Source organism: Pelophylax lessonae (assembly GCF_965119305.1).
Source record: "Pelophylax lessonae genome assembly, chromosome: 2".
Lineage (NCBI taxonomy): Eukaryota > Metazoa > Chordata > Amphibia > Anura > Ranidae > Pelophylax > Pelophylax lessonae.
In genome coordinates, this window is record NC_138769.1 from 42,504,471 (window position 1) to 42,527,715 (window position 23,245).

General features: G+C 45.6%; 1 protein-coding gene across 3 annotated transcripts in view; it reads right to left on the reverse strand.

Moving 5' to 3' along the window:
- The window catches only part of BCL9 (BCL9 transcription coactivator), a gene marked incomplete at its 5' end in the record, with an annotated part of 467,860 nt that extends 467,756 nt beyond the window's left edge, over positions 1–104 (reverse strand). For 2 of the 3 annotated variants that reach the window (XM_082245780.1, XM_082245779.1), the window contains one exon: positions 1–102. This exon is cut by the window's left edge and continues 140 nt beyond it. The other variant, XM_082245782.1, reaches the window with a different exon arrangement.
- Between the last annotated feature and the right edge of the window lie 23,141 nt (positions 105–23,245).

A 23,245-nucleotide genomic window follows, 5' to 3' on the forward strand; every position in this document is an offset into this window, starting at 1 on the left:
GGGGACCCTTCAGGGGCCTATTGTCTGCCTGTGTTGTGATCTGCGCTTCTTGTGACTCCCCCTCTGGCCGCTGGGAGACTTGGTACAGCCCAGGCATTCATGCCAAGTAGCTTTCACACATAGAAGCTTGTCTCAAGCAATTGCTGACAAGCCACAAACAAGACATTTTCTCCCTCCCCCTCTTTTTTTTTTTTCCTTCTCCTTCCTCCTTCCACCTCCTCTCCCCCCCCCCCCTCCTCCTCCTTTTTCTCCTCCACCTCCTCTTTCTTCCAAATGCAAACTAAAAACTCCAGTGACAGACAGGCAGAGCAAGCTACAATGCAAGCAATATCAGTGCTTGGTGCTGAACAGGAGTGGGACACACACACACGCACACGTACACACGCGTGTGCGCACACACACGCACTGGCTGGAGCCATAGCCGTGGGGGATGGTGGTGGTGGTGGTGGTGGTGGGGGGGGGGGGTTGGGTGACTCTCGCCTTTATCCCAGCAAAATGGCAGGAGAGAGGTGCTTTTGGCGAGCGCATTGTTATGATCAAGGGCTTCTAATGCCTAATTATCCAAATTTTTTTTTTTTCGTGAAAAGGAAACGCGCCGCCTCGGCTCTGCCTCCTCCTGCCTGTCGCCGCTCTGCATAACACAGTCTGGCTCTGGAATTTTTCTTTTTTTTTTATTAACACGCCACCAGGTTAACGAAGTTCTTTTTTTTAACACTTTCCGCAGAGGCCGGCGACCCCTGTGTGTGTGCTTTTTTTTAACACACGTTTTTGGGGGGGGGGGTGAAATAAGCCGGGAGTTCCCTTTTATCGATCTCCGGTGTTAGAAGAGTCTTAGAGGAGTTGTAAAGTCAAGAAGGTTTTTCTATGCATTAAAGCGGAGTTCCACTCAAAAGTGGAACTTCCGCTTATCTGTCTCCGGTGCCACATTTGGCACCTTTCGGGAGAGAGCGGGTACCTGTTTTTGGAAGGTACCCTGTCCCCACTTCCGTCAGACCTCGAGGTACGTCAGAAATTCGGCACCCTCCATCCTCTGCTTGTAGGCCAGAACCAAGCGCAGCGCGCTTCGCGCATGCGCAGTTGGAGCCCTGCCGTAAAGCCGCAAGGCTTCACTGCCAGGTTCCCTTACCGCCAATGGCGGCGGTAGCATCAGATGGAAGTGCGGCGCCGACAGGGCTGGGACAAGGGGGGGGGAGGAGGGACGGTTGCCCTGGGCGCAATGGTTTATTGCAGGGATGGGGGAGGGGGGGGCGCCTTGACCCTAACCCTAAGGGAGGGGGGGGGAGCACAGTTTGGCATCCTTGCCCTGGGCGCTGGATGACCTTGTCCTGGTACTGGGTGGCGACATCGCTGGACTCCAGGACAGGTAAGTGTTCTAATAATAAAAGTCAGCAGCTACAGTATGTGTGGCTACTGACTTTTAATTTTAGGAGGGGGAGGGGGCAGAACACCGCTTTAAGATAAAAATCCTTCAGTGTGTAGCAGCCCCCCTAATACATACCTGAGCCCCCTTTCTATCCAACGATGTCCATGAGTCCCTCGGCCGTCCGGTACTCTCCCTCCTGATTGGCTAAAATACAGCCGCTCTTCCAGCAGTTACTAATTGACAAATTCGAACGCGTTTCGGCCGTAGCTTCACTCATAGCATGTTATACTTATCTGCTCTGTGTAATGGTTTTGCACAGAGCAGCCCTGATCCTCCTTTTCTGGGGTCCCCCACCAGTGCTCCTGGCTCCTCTCCTTGACCAGTGCCCCCAATAGCAAGCTGCTTGCTATGGAGGCACTGGTGCATGCTCACTGCCAAGCCCTGCTCTCTGCATCCATAAGACACATACAGCCGTGGCTTGTCCCCCGCTCTCTCCCCATTGACTCCCTGGCTTTGATTGACAGCAGTAGGAGCTTTCTGCCGGACAAAGTCTTTTGTCTCTCTTTGGGATTGGTTTATAAAGAATTTGCATAGACAGTCGCCTAGTAATTGTACATATGTTTTGTGTAAATGGGGCAAAAAAAGAAAAAAATAATGTAAGCAGGCTTTAATCTGTGTTGTTCAAATGTAAATCATCGATTTAATCCTGAAAATACTGCACTTGCCCACTAGATGGAGCTAAGTACTATTATACATTTCTATGTTACCTATCTCCATCTAGTGGCCAAATGCAATATTAAATCAATGATTTATATTGCCTTCACATTCAACTTTGGAAAAAAACTAAAAGTCTCCCTTGCAGTGAGGCTGCTGCCCCCCCCCCCTGCACTGCAAGGGGTAAATAATTGTAAATAAAAACACTTTTACCTACTCGATCCCCTGCTCCTGCAGGTTCCCTCCATGCTGCTAGATCAGCGCTTGCAGTCTTTCCTCACCTACGCTCCAGCGGTCACATGCCCTCTGACGTCATTAAGTACAATGCAGGGTCCATGCAGGACGTCCGTCACATAGGTGCTTAGCAGCATTTAACCCTTGCAGTGTGGGGGCAGCCCAGCTACAAGGGAGAGTTTTACCTTTAGACAGATATTAACCAGTTCTGGACCAGAAGGATTTGTCCTCTTAGATTGCAAGCTCTAACAAGCAGGGCCCTCTAGTTCCTCTTGTTTTGAATTGTATTGTAACTGTATTGTCTTCCCTTATATTGTAAAGCGCTGCGCAAACTGTTGGCGCTATATAAATCCTGTATAATAATAATAATTAATGACCAGGCCATTTTTTGCGATTCGGCACTGCGTTACTTTAACGGACAATTGCGCGGTCGTGTGACACTGTGCCGAAATAACGTTGATGTCTTTTTTTTCCCCACAAACAGAGCTGTCTTTTGGTGGTATTTGATCACCTCTGCGATTTTTATTTTTTGCGCTATAAATAAAAAAATAGCGGCAATTCTGAAAACAAAAAAAAAAACAATATTTTTTCACATTCTGCTATATAACATTCCCAAAAAAAATGTAAAAATAAAAAATTTTCATCCTATTGGGCCAATTTGTTTTCTGCTACATATTTTTGGTAATAAAAATCCCAATAAGCGTATTTTTATCGGTTTGCGCAAAAGTTATCGCATCTACAAACTAGGGGAAAGATTTATGTCATTTTTATTTATTTATTTATATTTTACTGGTAAATGGAGGTGATCTGCGATTTTTAGCAGGACTGCGACATTGCGGCGGACAGATCGGACCCCTAACTGACATTTTTGACACTTTTGGGGGGACCAGTGACATTACTACAGTAATCAGTGCAAAAAATACGCACTGCTAGGGCTCTTTCACACGGAGCGGACCGTATTGCGATCCGCTCCGGCACTTTTTTTTTTTTCACGGACACGGATGACACTGGTGTCATCCGCTCCGTATGTCCGCATATCATCCCATCCGTTTGCGGATGATATACGGACATAATGTATGTCTATGGGCATTGCGGATGTCAGTGGATGACACCGCTGACATCCGATTTTGCATCCATTTTTAAACGGAAGAAAAATAGGGTTCTCTTCCGTTCCAAAAAACGGAACAGAACTGAAAGGACGCAAATCGGATGTCAGCGGATGGTCATCCGCTGACATCCACAATCCCATTGACATGCATTATGTCCGTATATCACCCGCAAACGGATGGGGTGATTTACGGACATACGGAACGTCCGTGTGAAAGAGCCCTTACTGTACTAATAACACTGGCAGGGAAGGGGTTAATCCAGGGGTGATCAAAGGGTTAAGTGTGAGCCTAGGGGAGTGTTTTCTAACTGTATGGGGGATGGGCTTGTCAAATGACCATAGAGACCTGTGATCCTATATAGAAGGATCACAGGCGCGCTGTGATAATTTCAGAGAGAAGAACTGTGTTTACAACATGTGACCGTTGTTCAGTGGCGTAGCGTGGGGGGTGCAGGGGGGGCCAGCCGCACCGGGCGCAACATCTGGGGGGGCGCATCCGCAGTGTCACTCTGTCTGTCTGACTCTGACATACACAGTTCACACACTGTCTGCGGCTGCCTCCATCTTTAGGCTGGGAGATGTCCAGCGCAGCCGCCCTATGGCTGAAAATGGCGGGTCGGGGCTGGACTGTGCCTCACCTGTCCATTGATGTAGGGTGGGGTGGCGTTGCAAGCCAAGCCCCGCCTATGCCGCCTCTCTTCACTGCTCAGTCAGTTAAGCAGCGAGTGAGTCAGCAGCCTAGCGCTGTCACAGAGTGGGTTTTTTTTTTCTAATCACCTGATTAGAGCCAGAGGCTCTAATAGGCTTCAAAAAAGGGTGGACCCGGGGCGCAGAGCAGTGCGCCCCAAGCCCACCCATTGTGTGACAATAGCGAATGAAAATTCGCTATTGTCACATGGATCCTCCTCCTGGCCAATCAGGAAGCGGGTCCGAGACCTGCTTCCTGATTGGCCGAAAGGCAATCGCATGCCATTGGCCCGAGGAGGAGGCGGGAGGACTCGGAGATGCCGGGGAACTGAGGAAAAGCCGCCGCTGCAGGTAAGTCTCTCTGCATTGAAGGGGGCATGCTGGTCCATCTGCATTGAAAGGGGGCACGATGATCTCTCTATAAATTGAAGGGGGGCACACTAGTAATTCTGCATTGAAAGGGGGCACGCTGGTCTCTCTGCATTGAAAGGGGCATGCTGGACATTCTGCATTGAAAGGGGGAATGCTGGTCATTCTGCATTGAAAGGGGGCACGCTGGTCATTCTGCATTGAAAGGGGGCACGCTGGTCATTCTGCATTGAAAGGGGGCACGCTGGTCATTCTGCATTGAAAGGGGGCATGCTGGTTATTCTGCATTGAAAGGGGGCATGCTGGTCTCTCTACATTGAAAGGGGGCAATGTTTGTTTTTATAACAAACAATACATGTGCTTAGGGGGTAAGGGTTTCTTTAACTAATCTAGTGGAAGAGACTCGAGTGCTAAAATCCCGCGGGTTAGGGGGCGCAAATTACTTGCCTTGCCCCGGGTGCTGACAACCCACGCTACACCACTGCCGTTGTTCTCTCTCAGCGGGGAGCGATCGTGGGTGCCCGGCGGCAATCGTGGCCGCCGGTCTCGTGGATCGGCATCTTCGCTGCCTAGTGGGGGCGAGAGCGTGCTGGCGGCGGCGTGCGCTCACCCCCCAGCGCCATGCATGCAACCAACGTAGGGCTAGGAGAGCGCAGCCTGCTGCAGTAAATGTGCGGCGGGCAGTCGGGAACTGGTTAAAGACATAAATGAATGCAGCTCTGCAATCATTAATACATTGTTGCATGTATTTCTTAAACACAAGAAGTGAAGGTACCTGAGTTTGACCTGAAAATCAGCCTCCTAAATCCCCTGTACAGTAGGGCTGCAGTGTGAGAAGCAGCAAAAGGAGCCAATGAGTTCATGTCTGGACAAGTAACATGCAGTAGAAGCCTGACAGAGTGCTCAGAGGAAGTGAGTTGAATGATGTCAGCCATCAGACTGAGGACATCTAGTGGAGGAAAAAAGTACTGCATGGGAAAATCTCTGGATTGAAGGCGATTATTGCAACAAAAGTTGTTTTTGGTATTTTTGCCTTTTAATAGGCTATTCATTTTTATCTTGTTATTTTTGAGTTTTGGTTTAAACTGTATATAAACCCAAAATTAAAAAAAAATAAATAAATAAAAAAAGGATGTATGCACTTACATCAGGTTAGCTGAGCTCCTAAGTAGGGAGGATAGCAGGTAGAAACAGAAGTAGAGGAAGCCTGCAAAAAAGTATTCCCACACTGGAGCTAATCTAATATAAGTTTATATACCCTTTTTTTTTTATTTTGGGTTTACATAAACTGTAAACCAAAACTCCAGCCAAAAATAACAAGAAAAAAATGAATAGCCCAATAAAAGGCAAAATAACAAAAGGGTATATAAACTTATATCAGGTTAGCTCCTGTGTGGGAATACTTTTTTTGCAGGCTACCTCTACTTTTGTTTCTACCTGATATCCTCCCTATTTAAATTAGGAGCTCAGCTAACCTGATGTAAGCTTATACATTATTTTTTATTCTATTATATTATTATTTATTATATTTTATTCTTTTAATCTTGGGTTACACTGTGAAAAAAATAGTCCTAAAAATAGGGCTATCTACCGCGCTTGCTGAGATTATAAAACATAAAACTGTGCAATTATATTAAAATAAATATAAAATATGTAAATTCACAAATGTATGTGCAAATGTGCAAATTATGTGCCAATCCAATATCCAAATTTATACAAGTCCATACATAAATTAATTCAAGTCCATCTTGTATTGCAAAATTAATATATAAGTGAATATCAAAAATATAAAAATATTTAACAAAGTTCCGTGATAGTTCTTTTCTTAAATTTTTTCTTATACACTTTCAACCAAAGCTCTAGTAAAAAATAAAAAAAAGACAAAATAAAAATGAATAGCCCAATAAAAGACAAAAATAACAAAAAACAACTTTTGTTGCAATAATCACCTTCAATCCAGAGACTTCCCAGGCAGTACTTTTTTTCTGCCACTAGATGTCCTCAGTCTAATGGCCAACACCGCCATAGTGTTTGTGTAGGAGCAGCATTGTCACCCCTGAATGGAATGGGCGCAGATTTGGTGATGAAGACATGCAAAGATTTGAAGATTGTTTGTCGTGTGATATCCAGGAAGGACTGCAGCTGTGCTAAAGTCACACTCGGTTTACCTTTATGGTCTGCACACATGGCTGTCCATGTCATCCACACCATAAAGAAAACAGCTCAAGCAGAGCCTTGCCGGTGATCCCGATATTTCAGCCAGATGGCTCTGTCCCTGCAGTGTGCATGGGTGCTGACGATTGCAGGTCAGGACACTGGCTTGTGTGGCAGCACCTGTCCACCCAATGAGTGACAGAATCCAACAGGGAGCAGGATGGAGGCTCCGGTGTCAGGCTACGGGGTGGACAGTTATGGGACCCATTCGCTGTCTCTGCAGCTACAACATCGCACGCTTGCTAAAACTTGGAATTGATAGGAGAAAAAAATTAAACATGGTTTGTGATTTGCTGTGGTGCTAACGTGTTGCAGCTTGTCACGTAGATGTACAGATCATTCACTGCCGAGCTGCGGTTAACAAGAAAAGAAAAGAAAACAAAAAAAATCAGTTTAAAGCCCAACTCTGTGGAAAAATATTTTCTTAATGAGAAAAACAAAAATCAGCCTCTGCTACAATACTCACCTCCAACCCGGAGCTGTCCCCTGCAGTACCTCTTCTCTGACACAAGATGTACATATTATGAAAAAAAAAAATCAGCTTCTCCTACAATACTCACCTCCAACCCGGAGCTGTCCCCTGCAGTACCTCTTCTCTGACACAAGATGTACATATTATGAAAAAAAAAATCAGCTTCTCCTACAATACTCACCTCCAACCCGGAGCTGTCCCCTGCAGTACCTCTTCTCTGACACAAGATGTACATATTATGAAAAAAGAAATTAGCTTCTCCTACAATACTCACCTCCAACCCGGAGCGGTATAAAAAAATCAGTTTAAAGCCCAACTCTGTGCCAAAATTTAATAAATAATTATTAAATAAAAAAACAAAAATCAGCCTCTGCTTTAATACTCACCTTCAACCCAGAGCTGTTCTCTGCAGTACCTCTTCTCTGACACAAAATGTACATATTATGAGAAAAAAAAAATCAGCTTCTCCTACAATACTCACCTCCAACCCGGAGCTGTCCCTTGCAGTACCTCTTCTCTGACACAAGATATAAATATTATGAGAAAAAAAAATCAGCTTCTCCTACAATTCTTACCTCCAACCCGGAGCTGTCCCCTGCAGAACCTCTTCTCTGAGACAAGATGTACATATTAATAATTGCTAAACTGCTGTTAACAGGTTAAAAACAAGGTACAAAAAAATCTGTTTAAAGCCCAACTCTGTGCCAAATTTTTTTCGTAACCAGAAATAAAAAAACAAAAATCAGCCTCTGCTTCTAACTCACCTCCAGCCCGGAGCTGTTCTCTGCAGTACCTCTTCTCTGACACAAAATGTACAGATTTTTCATTGATAAGCTGCGGTAAAAAAAAAAAAAAGGAAAAAAATCAGTAAGCCCAACTTTGGGGCAAAATATTTTCTTAATGAGGAAAAAAATAAATAAATCAGCTTCTCCTACAATACTCACCTCCAACCCAGAGCTGTCCCCTGCAGTACCTTTTCTTTGACACAAGATGTCGCTAGTCTTTTAGGTTGGAGATGCTCAGTGCCCGGAAGACAGAGGAGAAACTGCAGAAAGTCCTGTTACCCATTTTTTGTGCAGATTTATAATTTTTAGGTTGGTGACAGGTTCTCTTTAAAGAGAACCTTCTGTCACAATTAAACTGCAGTTAACTGAAAAACAAGTTAAAAAAAATCAGTTTAAAGCACTCCTCTGTGCTAAAATATTTTCTTAACAAGAAAAAAAAAAAATCAGCCTCTGCATTAATACTCACCTCCAACCCGGAGCTGTCCCCTGCAGTACCTCTTCTCTGACACAAGATGTACACATTATTAATTGCTAAACTGCTGTTAACAGGTTAAAAACAAGGTACAAAAAATAAGTTTAAAGCCCAACTCTGTGCCAAAATATTTTCTTAACGAGAAATAAAAAAACAAAAATCAGCCTCTGCTTCAATTCTCACCTCCAACCCAGAGCTGTCCTGCAGTACCTCTTCTCTGACACAAAATTTGCAGATTTTTCATTGTTAAACTGCAGTTAACAAGTAAAAAAAAAAAAAATCAGTTTAAAGCCCAACGTTGTGCCAACATATTTTCTTAGTGAGAAAAATAAAAAACAAAACAAAAAAAATCAGCTTTTGCTGCAATATTTGCTTCCAACCCGGAGCTGTTCCCTGCAGTACCTCTTCTCCGACACAAGATGTACAGGCTACTTATTGTTAAACTGCAGTTAACAAGCAAAAAAAAAAGAAGTTTAAAGCCTAACTCTATAAGAAGATTGCCAAGACCCTGAAACTGAGCTGCAGCACGGTGGTCAAGACCATACAGTGGTTTAACAGGACAGCTTACACTCAGAACAGGCCTAGCCATGGTCAACCAAAGAAGTTGAGTGCACGGGCTCAGCGTCCTATCCAGAGGTTGTCTTTGGGAAATAGACGTATGAGTGCTGCCAGCATTGCTGCAGAGGTTGAAGGGGTGGGGGGGTCAGCCTGTCAGTGCTCAGACCATACGCCGCACACTGCATCAAATTGGTCTGCATGGCTGCCGTCCCAGAAGGAAGCCTCTTCTAAAGATGATGCATAAGAAAGCCTGCAAACAGTTTGTTGAAGACAAGCAGACTAAGGATATGGATTACTGGAGCCATGTCCTGTGGTCTGATGAGACCAAGATAAACTAATTTGATTCAGTTGGTGTCAAGCCTGTGTGGTGGCAACCAGGTGAGGAGTACAAAGACAAGTGTGTCATGCCTACAGTCAAGCATGGTGGTGGGAGTTCATGGTCTGGGGCTGCATGAGTGCTGCCGGCACTGGGGAGCTACAGTACATTGAGGGAACCATGAATGCCAACATGTACTGTGACATACTGAAGCATGATACCCTCCCTTCGCAGACTGGGCCGCAGGGCAGTATTCCAACATGATAACGACCCCAAACACACCTTCAAGAGGACCACTGCCTTGCTAAAGAAGCTGAGGGTAAAGGTGATGGACTGGCCAAGCATGTCTCCAGACCTAAACCCTATTGAGCATCTGTGGGGCATCCTCAAACAGAATGCGGAGGAGCGCAAAGTCTCTAACATCCACCAGCTCTGTGATGTCATCATGGAGGAGGGGAAGAGGACTCCAGTGGCAACCTGTGAAGCTCTGGTGAACTCCATGCCCAAGAGGGTTAAGGCAGTGCTGGAAAATAATGGTGGCCACACAAAATATTGACACATTGGGCCCAATTTGGACATTTTCACTTAGGGATGTACTCACTTTTGTTGCCAGCGGTTTAGACATTAATGGCTGTGTGTTGAGTTATTTTGAGGGGACAGCAAATTTACACGGTTATACAAGCTGTACACTCACTACTTTACATTGTAGCAAAGTGTCATTTCTTCAGTGTTGCTATATGAAAAGATATAATAAAATATTTACAAAAATGTGAGGGGTGTACTCACTTTTGTGGGATACTGTATGTGCACAATCGCATCTATGCGTGAGCACAGGGGGATGGGGAAGTATTAAACCTTTTTTTTAAACTTTATTGCTGTCACAAGAGATGAACAATCTCCCTTGTGATAGCATGGGCTGCACAGGTCCTCTTTATGGATTGATCTGGGGTTTTTAGACTCCAGAATTATCCACTGGCCTCCATAGCAGCCAAAAAGATTGCTTTGAGCGATCTGCTTTACAAGTCGTTAACGGCATTTTGAAGTGACAAAATCCTCATTGCTCCCAGTTTCTGACATAACGAAGAACCTCCATCCCTTCCACTCTTCGCAGTGCATTGATGTGACCGGTTGCATTGGTCCTGGGCTCCCTAGTGGATAGGAGAACCCAGGAAAGGCATCCTGTAAAAGGGATCAGGTGGCTTTATAGCCACTTGGATCACTTTTACCTTGTGCAGAATCGACTGCTAAAAAGAATGATACCGGCTGCAGCCATGATCCTGATATCACTACCACTTCCCAAGGACGTTTATATACGTACGTTGGCTGGGAGCTGAGTGAACCTTCTTGGAAGTATTATCAGTTCTCAGACTGGTTTCCCTTGTTCTCTGGGACCGTCCCTTAACCGGTTGCCGACTGCGCACAGTATATTTACTGCGACAGTCAGCCCCGGCCAGGCAGAGTGACGTAGATCTACGTCACTCGCCTGTCACTGGAATCGGAGCCAATAGCGGGCGAGCGCGCGCTCGCTGAGGTGCGTGCCCACCTCGGCTCGTTCAGGGAGGAGTGTGGGCGTGTGACCGGCGGACCCGATGTATGCCGGTCACTCGCTGATCGTCAGTACAGCGGGAGAAAGGCAGAGCGGCTTATGTAAACAAGCCGCCTGTCATTCTCCCCTGTGTAAAAATGAAGATCAGACGGTTCTACTATGTAGAACCATTGATCTTTGTTTTTACACCAATAGCCATGTCCCACTACAGTTAGAAGCACGCCCCTAGGACACACTTAACCCCTCCCTGTCCAATACAGTTAACCCCTTCCCTGCCAGTGTCATTTTTGCAGTAACAGTATATATATATAGCACTGATTACTGCAGTAATGTCACTGGTACCCCCAAAAGTGTCAAAAATGTCAGTCAAGGGTCCGATCTGTCCGCCGCAATGTCGCAGTAACGCAAAAAAATCGCAGATCGCCGCCATTACTCGTTAAAAAAAACCACCAAAAATGACAAAAATCTTTCCCTTTGTTAGTAAACGCAATAACTTTTGCGCAAACCAATCAAAATACGCTTTTTGCGATTTTTTTTTACCAAACATAGGTAGCATAAAACAATTTGGCCGAAAATGTTAAAAAATTTAGATTTTTCCATTTTTTTGGGGGAGGGGAATTTCATATATAAAAAAAAGTAAAATATTGTTATTTTTGCAAAAATTACGCTCTTTTTTTGTTTATAGCGCATGATCAAAAAATCGCACAGGTGATCAAATACCACCAAAAGAAAGCTCTGTTTGTGGGAAAAAAAGGACGTGAAATTCGTTTAGGTACAGCGTCGCACGACCGCGCAATTGTCCGTTAAAGTCACGCAGTAAAAAATCGCAAAAAAAACCCTGGTCAGGAAGGGGGTAAAATCTTCCGGGGCTTAAAAGGTTAAGTGAACCTAAGAACAGGGCTCAGTTCACGTAACCCTCCCTCCCCAATTCGTCTGCTGGGAGTTAAAAGGTGAAGCCTGTGTAATCTACAATTTGTAATATACAATAGATCCAGGCTAATACAAGTAACTAGGGTGCCATATCCCTTATAAAGGAGAACAAACTCGTAGTAAGGAGATGGGATTTTTTATGCACCCAAGGACACATAATCCATAAAATGATTTTATTTTAGAGCAGGGGTCTCCAAACTTTCTAAACAAAGGGCCTTCAGACTTTATGGGGGGGCAGATTGTGACTATTGGGAGTAGAAAACGTCCTGATGTCAGTGGGCAAAAAAAATAATTCCGTTACTTTTTTTTAGAGCCACATCATTGGTGTCAGTTGGGGGAATTGGGCAACATTGTTGGCATCACTGGGAATAATTGTGTCCCATCATTGGTGTCATTGGGCCCAATTGTTTTTGTCATTGGAAGAAATTGTGCCCCATCATTAGTGTCATTGGGCCGCATTGTTAGTCTCATTGGGAGAAATAGTGCCCCATCATTGGGTGTCATTGGGTCCCATTGTTGGTGGTGTCATTGGGAGAAATTGTGCCCCACCATTGATATTAGTGGGAGGAAGGAATTGTGCCCCATAATTGTTGTTATTCCACCCAATTGTTTGTGTCATTGGGCCCAATTGTTTGCGTCATTGAGAGAAATTGTGCCCCATCATTGGTGGGCCTCATTGTTGGTCTCATTGGGAGGAATAGTGCCCCATCATTGGGTGTCATTGGGCCCCATTGTTGGTCTCATTCTGAAGAATAGTGCCCCATCATTGGGTGTCATTGGGCCCCATTGTTGGTCTCATTGGGAAGACTAGTGCCCCATCTTTGGGTGTCATTGGGCCCCATTGTTGGTCTCATTGGGAAGACTAGTGCCCCATCATTGGGTGTCATTGGGCCCCATTGTTGGTCTCATTGGTAGAAATTGTGCCCCATAATTGATATTAGTGGGAGGAATTGTGCCCAATTGTTTGTCATTGGGAGAAATTGTGCCCCATCATAGGTGTTACTGGGCCCCATTGTTGGTCTCATTGAGAGGAATTGTGCTCCATCATTGAGCCCCATAGTTAGTCTTATTGGGAGGAATAGTGCCCCATCACTGGGTGTCATTGGGTCCTATTGTTGGTGTCATTGGTAGAAATTGTGCCCCATCATTGATATTAGTAAGATAAATTGTGCCCTATCATTGGTGTCAATGGGCCCAATTGTTTGTGTCATTGGGAGACATTGTGCTCCATCCCTGGTGTCACTGGGCCCCATTGTTGGTCTCATTGAGAGGAATAGTGCCCCATCATTGGGTGTTATTGTGTCCCATTGTGGGTTTCATTGGTAGAAATTGTGCCCCATCATTGATATTAGTGGAAGTAATTGGGCCCCATCATTGGTGTTAGTGGGAGGAGGTCATTGGTTTCAGGAGGGGAATAATGCCTGAAGGGCCGGATAAAAGCACGCAAGGTGCCCAATTGTTTGTGTCATTGAGAGAAATTGTGCCCCATCATTGGTGTCATTGGGCCTCATTGTTGGTCTCATTGGGAGGAATAGTGCCCCATCATTGGGTGTCATTGGGCCTCATTGTTGGTCTCATTGGGAGGAATAGTGCCCTATCATTGGGTGTCATTGGGCCCCATTGTTGGTGTCATTGGGAAGAATAGTGCCTCATCATTGGGTGTCATTGGGTCCCATTGTTGGTCTCATTGGTAGAAATTGTGCCCTATAAGTGATATAAGTGGGAGGAATTGTGCCCCATCATTGGTGTCTTTGGGCCCAATTGTTTGTCATTGGGAGAAATTGTGCCCCATCATTGGTGTCACTGGGCCCCATTGTTGGTCTAATTAGGAGGAATATCGCTGTATCATTGGGCCCCATTGTTGGTCTCATTGGGAGAAATAATGCCCCATCAGTGGGTGTCATTGGGTCCCATTGATGGTGTCATTGATAGAAATTGCTCTCCCCCCCATCATTGATATTAGTAAGAGAAATTGTGCCCTATCATTGGTGTCATTGGGTCCAATTGTTTGTCTCATTGGGAGAAATTGTGCCCCATCCCTGGCGTCATTGGGCTCCATTGTTGGACTCATAGAGAGGAATAGTACACCCATCATTGGGCTTTATTGGGCCCTATTGTTAGTCTCATTGGGAAAAAATTGAGCCCCGTCATTGGTATTAGTGGGAGGAGGTGTGCACCTTCATTAGTCTTGGGGTGGGGGGAATAATGCCCCAAGGGCCAGATAAAAGCAAGCAAAGGGCCGCATCTGGCCCTCGGGCTACAGTTATGAGACCACTGCTTTAGAGCAAAACATTAAAAACATACATTATTAAAATGACCAATATAATTCTGATACAAAGTACAAGTAACTTGAAGAACTCTGTATCAGACTATACTGGTTGTTTTAAATTTATATATTTTTTTTTAATTTTTTGCTCTAAAATAAAAACTTGTAATTTTACAGATTTTGTGTCCTTGGGAGCTTAAAAAAACCCCACCCTCTTACTACTTATTTATTTTTTTTTTTTCCTGCCTCTAAACTCCTTCCATGTTAGTCTATAGGTCCATGCATACATAGGCGTTTAGCAGCATTTAGTGGCAGGAGAGTTTAGAGGCAGGAAAAAAAGAACCCACTGCCAGTGCGTTCAGGAGCAGCGGGGCGGAAAAAAACGCTTGACACTTGTAAACGCATTCCAAACATGTGTTAACGCTAGGCCCTTTTAGTGCTTGAGTGTTAATTCATTTCAATGGCCAGGCCGATAAAATTAATTATTGCCCAAGCGCCTGACGCCTGAAACCGCACCCAAATGTTTGTAAAATTGTTAGACACTTTTGCAAGCTTCAGGCGTTTTTTCTGCAAAAACGCTGCTGGCTTTTAGAAGGGTTAAAAAAAGTGGGAGGAGCTAACCTATATTGGTATCTAACCACTTATCCACTGGGCACCTAAACCCCTTTGAAACCTGACCAATTTTCAGCTTTCAGAGCTCTCACATTTTGAATGACAATTACTCAGTAATGCAACACTGTACCTATATAAAATATTTATCATTTTTTTTTCACACAAATAGTAAAAAAATGCACTTTTCTTCCTTTCGGTTTTAAAATTTTGCAAAATTAGTAATTTTTCTTCATAAATTTTGGCCAAAAGTTATACTGCTACATATCTTTGGTAAAACAAAAACCATATCAGTGTATATTTGGTCTTTGTGTAGGTTATAGAGTCTACAAGCTATTGTGGCAATCATTGAAAATTGATCACACCTGATGTACTGATGGCCTATCTTATTTCTTGAGGCCCTAACATGCCAGGACAGTACAAATACTCCCCAAATTACCCCTTCTTGGAAAGTAGACATTCCAAGGTATTTAGTAAGAGGCATGGTGAGTTTTTTTAAGTTGTAATTTTTTCCCACAATTCTTTGCAAAATGAAGATTTTTTTTCACAAAATTTTCATATTACCGAGTTATTTCTCACACACTGTATAGGCATACTTGCAACTACACCCCAAAATACATTCTGCTACTCCTCCTGAGTATGGCGATACCACATGTGTGGGACTTTTCCACAGCCTGGCAACGTACAGGGGCCCAACATGCCAGGAGCACCTCCAGTCGTTCTAGGAGCATAAATTACACATCTAATTTCCTGACAACATATCATTTCCTGACAACCTATCACACTTTTGAAGGCCCTGGAGCACCAGGACAATGGAAACACCCACAAAATGACCCCATTTTGGAAAGCAAAACAGCCCCAACACATAATCTGGGAGGAGTTTTTTGTCCATTTATAAGATATTTCTAACACATAGCATGTACATAGCAAAAATGACACCCCAAAATACATTCTGCTACTCCTCCTGAGTATGGTGATCCTGCAAGTGTGAGACTTTTACACAGCCTGGCCACATACAGAGGCCCAACATTCAGGGAGCACCATCATTTCCTGACTTCCCATTACAATTTTGTGAGGCACTGAAGGGCACTGATAAGCACTATAGTGGCACTGATGTGGTACGGATGAGCATTGTCGTAGCATGCATGTGGCACAGATGAGCACTGATGTGGCATGGATTAGCACTGACATGGCATGGATGTGGCACAGACGAGCACTGACGTGGCATGGATGAGCATTGATGTGGCATGGATGAGCACTGATGTGGTATGGGTGTGGCACGGATGCGCACTGATGTGGCATGGATGGGGCACGAATGATCACTGACGTGGCACGAATGTGGCATGGATGAGCACTGATGTGGCATGGATGAGCCGGATGAGCACCGAGGTTGTATGAGCTTGTATTTGATCTGGAACATTTATTGAACAAACTCACACTGAATATATACCCCACCAGGTCAGGTGCCTGATTACATTATCCTATGCAGATGAAATCGTGTTCAGAAATATAATTGACATATCTAAGGAACAACCAACACAAACAGTATTCTACTTTCCCACTAGCAACTAATAGATGACAGTGATTTAATTAACTTGAGCTAATTAACTAGCAGACTTGCTGTCATTGAGTTCATGAAGTACAATACACAGACAATAGCAGGAGACCACCAGTAACAGACTGTCCATCTCCTACATTGAAGAACATGGAACAGAGGCCAATGTGACCAGCTCTTTCAATGAACATGTTCAGAATCAAACAGGCCAGGAATAGTCTTTAGGGCAAATACAAGAAACAATCCCTCAAAAATGTAACAAAAAAAAAAAAAAAGAAATATAGCAATAACAAATAACAGGGTGAATGTGAGGAGAAAAGGTTCCTGTAGCCAGTGTCCGTAACAACGGGCTCCATCCCTGACTTAAACCCACACTGCAGACGCATGCTTCTATGCGCTTCTGTGTCAAGATGGCTACCCATATTTTCCAAGATTTCAGCATTCAATAGGAGATTCTGGCCTTCCCAAGATGGCCACCTGGAGCCCATGTTAGGGGACAAATTAGTCCCAAATGGTTTCCTGCCAGCCTGAAGAAGCAGCACAGTGCCATCTTCAGGTCAGCAGACAAACTGCAAAAAATGCCTAAATGTACAGTTCAATGTACATTTAAGAGAAGACTGCAAATAGGCAGGAGAGTTTGTCAATAAAAATAGATACATATTTGCCAGCACACCATGGATCTTGCAAAAGCAGTCCAAAAGCTTTATTGCAAAAAGGATCACATCAAAAAAACAGTGCAACGTTTCGGAGCCACGCAGGACCCCTTCGTCAGGCATGTGATCTCAGAAGCATCTCAAATGGATGTCATTGACTAATGGCAGATAGTTTTGCATAGATTGGAGAGGAATTAGAACCCCTGTCATGTTTTTATTGCTGTCTATGCCCCCTTTAGGGAGATTCCTCCTCCATATCTCCTGTTTACCATTATCAATGAAAGTGAAAGTTGAAGTAAATTCCAAAATCTGGGTTGTCCCCAGAAAAGCCATAGAGGGGAAATCTTCTGATGGGGACACTAGTTCAGGTGACCTTGGGGTCCCCAAGGAATTCCTGAGTAAATAGATACCAAACATGTCACGCTCTAAAATTGCACACGCTTCCAACAGCGATAAACAATGTAAATTTTACTATCCATAGGAGACGATTTGAAAGCCTTTACAGGTTACCACTTTAGATTTACACAGGAGGTCTAGTGCTAGAATAACTGCCCATGACCTGACGTTCGCAGTGATATCTCACATGTGTGTGTCGATCGCTGTTTGTGTGCGTGTGGAACCTAAGAGTTCGCTTTTGTGCGCAAGCGATGCTTGTAATGGCAATCAAGCGGCTGGTGGGCTGCTCCAATTGCCATTACAATAGAGCCAACCGCCGGCTCTAATAAACAATAGGGGTCATGTCTCCAGCTGCAGGCATCATCTCCGTATAGCCACCGAAAGCCCAGCGAGGTACAGATACATCACTAGATAGGAAGTGGTTTATTTGTAGGGATTTCCCCTCACTTCCTGTTTGGCTGTGGGACAGGAAGTGAAGGGAAATCTCCACAATGGCACACAGAAAAGAAAATCTGACAGGGGTTATAACCCTCCCTTACTCTATCCAAAATGAAAAAAAGTTTTGCCTATAGTTCTTCTTTAAGCCAGGTCAATACAGGCCTTTAATGACTTGCAATGATTGTTCTGCACTGTGTCTCTGTGTAGGGGCGGCCATCTTGGTAGAAGAGCAGGGCTTTGCTTCTTTATCCCAGAGCTGCCCTCCTGGTGGGGTATTTGTAGAGGTGGAGGAAGCACAGATCCACAGAATAGATGAAGCAGGAGCAGGGAGATCCGTGCACTTCAGGTTCCCAGGTACAGCTTCCTTTCCAGCAAGGAGAACAGTGAGCAGAACAGGAGTAACATCACCAAATCTCACTCCAAATCTCCTGAGACTAGCAGTCAGAGGCAGCACTGCCTTGGATGATCTTACACTGCAGATATACTGCTATGAGTTCCAAGGCACATCAGTGCTTAGGCAAAGGAAGTACATTGCTAATTTCGAGGAGTATCACCGGACCGGCGCACCACAGATCGTGGTAAAGGGCCAATGACAGCGGCCCTTTACCACGTGATCGCTCTGTCTAATGAGGGAGCGATCAGTTGTCAACAAACCGGCGCATGTCCGGTTCAGCTCTCTCCTTTCCTCGCACGCTGTACACAGCGATCGGTACAGCGTGCGAGGAGAGGGGGGAGACTGCAGCACTCCTCATCCTTGCCTCTTTCGTGCCTCAATCATGCCCCTCTGTGCCTCAATGATACCTCATTCATGCCAATCTGAGCCTCAATCATGCCCATCTGTGCCTCAATCCGTGCCTCAATAATGCCCATCTGTGCCTCATCCGTGTCTCAATCATGCCCATCCGTGCCTCAATTGTGCCTCATTCATGCCAATCTGAGCCTCAATCATGCCCATCTGTGCCTCAATCATGCCCATCCGTGCCTCAATAATGCCTATCTGTCTCATCCGTGCCTCAATCATGCCTCATTAATGCCAATCTGTGCCTCCATCATGCCCATCTGTGCCTTATCTGTACCTCAATCATGTCGATCTGTGCCTCATTCATGCCCATCTGTGCCTAATTCATGCCCATCCGTGCCACATCTATGCCTCATCCGTGCCCACCCATGCCACATCAGTGCTCATCCGTGCCACATCAGTGCTCATCTGTGCCACATTAATGGTTATACGTGCCAAATAAGTTCTCAACCATGCCACATCCATGCCACATCAGTGCTCCTCCGTGCTACACATCTGTTCCACATCAGTGCTCATCCGTTCCACATCAGTGCTCATCCCTGCCACATCAGTGCTCATCTGTGCCACATCCATGCCACATCCTTGCCACATCAGTGCAAATCCGTGCTACATCCATGCCACATCAGTGCTTATCTTTGCCACATCCATGCCACATCAGTGCTTATCCGTGCCACATCAGTGCTTATCCGTGCCACATCAATGCTTATCCATGCCACATCAGCGCTCATCTCTGCCACATCAGTGCTCATCCATGCCACATCAGTGCTCATCCGTGCCTCATCCATGCCACAGCCGTGCCACATCCATGCCCCATTAAACCTCATCCGTGCCACATTCATTCAACATCAGTGCTCATCTGTGCCACATCCATGCCACATCAGTGCTCATCCGTAACACATCAGTGCTCATCTGTGCCACATACATGTCAAATCAGGGCTCATCCGTGCCACATTAGTGCTTATCCATGCCACATCAGTGCCACTACAGTGCTTATCAGTGCCCTACAGTGCCTCACAAAAGTGTAATGGGTAGTCAGGCAATTAGATTTGTAATTTTATGTCTCTAGAGCACCTGACGGTGCTCCCTGCAGGTACCTGTCAAAATCGAGCACCTGCCCCCCACCCCCTGATCCTCAAAACTCAAAAGTGCCAATTGTGCAAAAGGAACGGGGAACGAGTCATTAAAGCGGAACCTCCCCTTTTGGGTTTTCCCCAATGAAATGTAGCAGAATACATTTTGGCCTAAACTTATGAAGAAAGATTATTTCTTTGCAAAATTTTATAACAGAAACGATGAAATAGAGGGAGAAAAAAGTAGGTGGGCTTTTTAGATGGTGGTTCCAAATGGTATACCATAGCATATCACACACATAAGTCTTATATAAGCTTAAAAAGACATATTTTTATTTAATACATACTGTTCGAGATATCAGAGTACAAAAGGATTAAAAATCTCCATATGCTATATATTAAAACGACTCACATAGGTATGTGTCATACAAATAGAGATCATAAAGTAACATACATCATGTAACAGCTGATTGAATTACACAAAAATCGCCAACATGTTTCGCGGGATGAACTGCTTCTTCAGGGCTTCATATCTGTGTTTAAATCACAAACATTAACCCACTTAAGGACCAGAAGGTTTTACCCCTTAATGACCAGGCCATTTTTTGCGATACGGTACTGCATTACTTTAACTGACAATTGCACGTTCTTGAGACAAGTGGCGGCTGGTGCGTTGGGGGCGCAGGGACGCCGCCCCCCCCTATCCATGCATCCGGCCCCCTAATCTACATGCGGGGCGCCGGACGCATATAGTTCAATGGGGGTTTTTTTTTCTGAATCACCTGATTAAAGCCAGAGGCTCTAATAGGCTTCAGAAAAGGGTGGACCCGGGGCGCAGAGCCCTGCGCCCTAGCCCACCCATTTGTGTGACAATAGAGAATGAAAATTCACTATTGTCACATGGATCCTCCTCCTGGCCAATCAGGAAGCGGGTCTGAGACCCGCTTCCCGATTGGCCAAAAGGCAAACCCATGCCATTGGCCGAGGAGGAGGCAGGGAGGACTCGAGGAGACGCGGGGGAGAGTAGAAGCTCCCGCTGCAGGTAAGGGCACTGGTCTCTCTGCATTGAAAGGGGGCACGCTGGTCACTCTGCATTGAAAGGGGGCACGCTGGTCACTCTGCATTGAAAGGGGCATGCTGGTCACTCTGCATTGAAAGGGGGCACGCTGGTCACTCTTCATTGAAAGGGGGTACACTGGTCATTCTGCATTGAAAGGGGGCATGCTGGTCTCTCTGCATTGAAAGGGGGCACAGCACGCTGGTCACTCTGCATTGAAAGGGGGCACACTGGTCACTCTGCATTGAAAGGGGGCACGCTGGTCACTCTGCATTGAAAGGGGGCACGCTGGTCACTCTGCATTGAAAGGGGGCACGCTGGTCACTCTGCATTGAAAGGGGGCACACTGGTCACTCTGTATTGAAAAGAAGGCACGCTGGTCACTCTGCACTGAAGGGGGCATGATGGTCACTATGCATTGAAGGGGGCACGATGGTCACTCTGCATTGAAGGGGACACGATGGTCACTCTGCATTAAAGGGGCACGATGGTCACTCTGCATTGAAGGGGGCACGCTGGTCACTCTGCATTGAAAGGGGGCACGCTGGTCACTCTGCATTAAAGGGGGCACGCTGGTCACTCTGCATTAAAGGGGGCACGCTGGTCACTCTGCATTGAAAGGGGGCACACTAGTCACTCTGCATTGAAAGGGGGCACGCTGGTCACTCTGCATTGAAAGGGGCACGCTGGTCACTCTGCATTGAAAGGGGGCACGCTGGTCACTCTGCATTGAAAGGGGGCACGCTGGTCACTCTGCATTGAAAGGGGGCACGCTGGTCTCTCTGCATTGAAAGGGGGCACGCTGGTCCCTCTGCATGGAAAGGGGGAATGCTGGTCTCTCTGCATTGAAAGGTGGCACAGCACGCTGGTCACTCTGCATTAAAAGGGGGCACACTGGTCACTCTGCATTGAAAGGGGGCACGCTGGTCACTCTGCATTGAAAGGGGGCATGCTGGTCACTCTGCATTGAAAGGGGACACGGCACGCTGGTCACTCTGCATTGAAAGGGGACACAGCACGCTGGTCACTCTGCATTGAAAGGGGGCACACTGGTCACTCTGCATTGAAAGGGGGCACGCTGGTCACTCTGCATTGAAAGGGGGCACGCTGGTCACTCTGCATTGAAGGGGGCATGATGGGCACTCTGCATTGAAGGGGGCACGCTGCTCACTCTGCATTTGAAGGGGGCACACTGCTCACTCTGCATTGAAAGGTGGCACAGCACGCTGGTCACTCTGCATTGAAAGGGGGCACACTGGTCACTCTGCATTGAAAGGGGGCACGCTGGTCACTCTGCATTGAAAGGGGGCATGCTGGTCACTCTGCATTGAAAGGGGACACGGCACGCTGGTCACTCTGCATTGAAAGGGGACACAGCACGCTGGTCACTCTGCATTGAAAGGGGGCACACTGGTCACTCTGCATTGAAAGGGGGCACGCTGGTCACTCTGCATTGAAAGGGGGCACGCTGGTCACTCTGCATTGAAGGGGGCATGATGGGCACTCTGCATTGAAGGGGGCACGCTGCTCACTCTGCATCGAAAGGGGGCACGCTGGTCACTCTGCATTGAAAGGCGGCACGCTGGTCACTCTGCATTGAAAGGGGCGCGCTGGTCACTCTGCATTGAAAGGGGGCACGCTGGTCTCTCTGCATTGAAAGGGGGCACGCTGGTCACTCTGCATTGAAAGGGGGCACGCTGGTCACTCTGCATTGAAAGGGGGCACGCTGGTCGCTCTGCATTGAAAGGGGGGCATGCTGGTCACTCTGCATTGAAAGGGGCACGCTGGTCACTCTGCATTGAAAGGGGGAACGCTGGTCTCTCTGCTTTGAAAGGGGGCACGCTGGTCACTCTGCATTGAAAGGGGGCACGCTGGTCACTCTGCATTGAAAGGGCAAAAGCGCTTCAAAAACTGGTTAGTGTAAAAGCAGCCTATCGGCCGAAAAGGTGTTGATGATGGCTGAAAATAAATTCATATTCATTTCAATTCCTAATAATAATAATAAATTGGAATATAATACAGTTATATATAATAAATATATATTTTTTTAACACTTGAAGACCAGTTTTTTTTTCTGGCATTTTTTGTTTACAAGTTTAAATCAGTATTTTTTGATAGAAAATTACTTAGAATCCCCAAACATTACACATTTTTTTTTAACATTATATATTTTCTCCTTTAGCATAGACCCTAGGGAACACAATGGCGATCGTTGCATTTTTTATGTCACACAGTATTTGCGCAGTGATTTTTTAAATGCAATTTTTGGGGAAAAAATACACTTTAATGAATTATAAGCCATAGATACAAGGTGTTTATTATACACCATGGCTTAGAAATAGCTGGAACCAACACGTTTCATCTAATGAGACACCCCAGATGGTGTCTCATTACACGAAACGCGTTGGTTACAGCTTTCTAAGCCATTGCTTTCCATGATGATCTCTACAAGATTACTATTTTGTGCTGCTTCCAAAAGATCCCGTAGGAATTGTGCTTACCACAGCTGCTAACTTTCCAATATGATCTGGCACAATAAGCGGTACATCGTGGTATTTATCAGTGATTTGCCCGGATTGTCATTGGGACCCTGAGGTTACCTCTCCATTGGGAAAATATACCAAGTGTTATCAA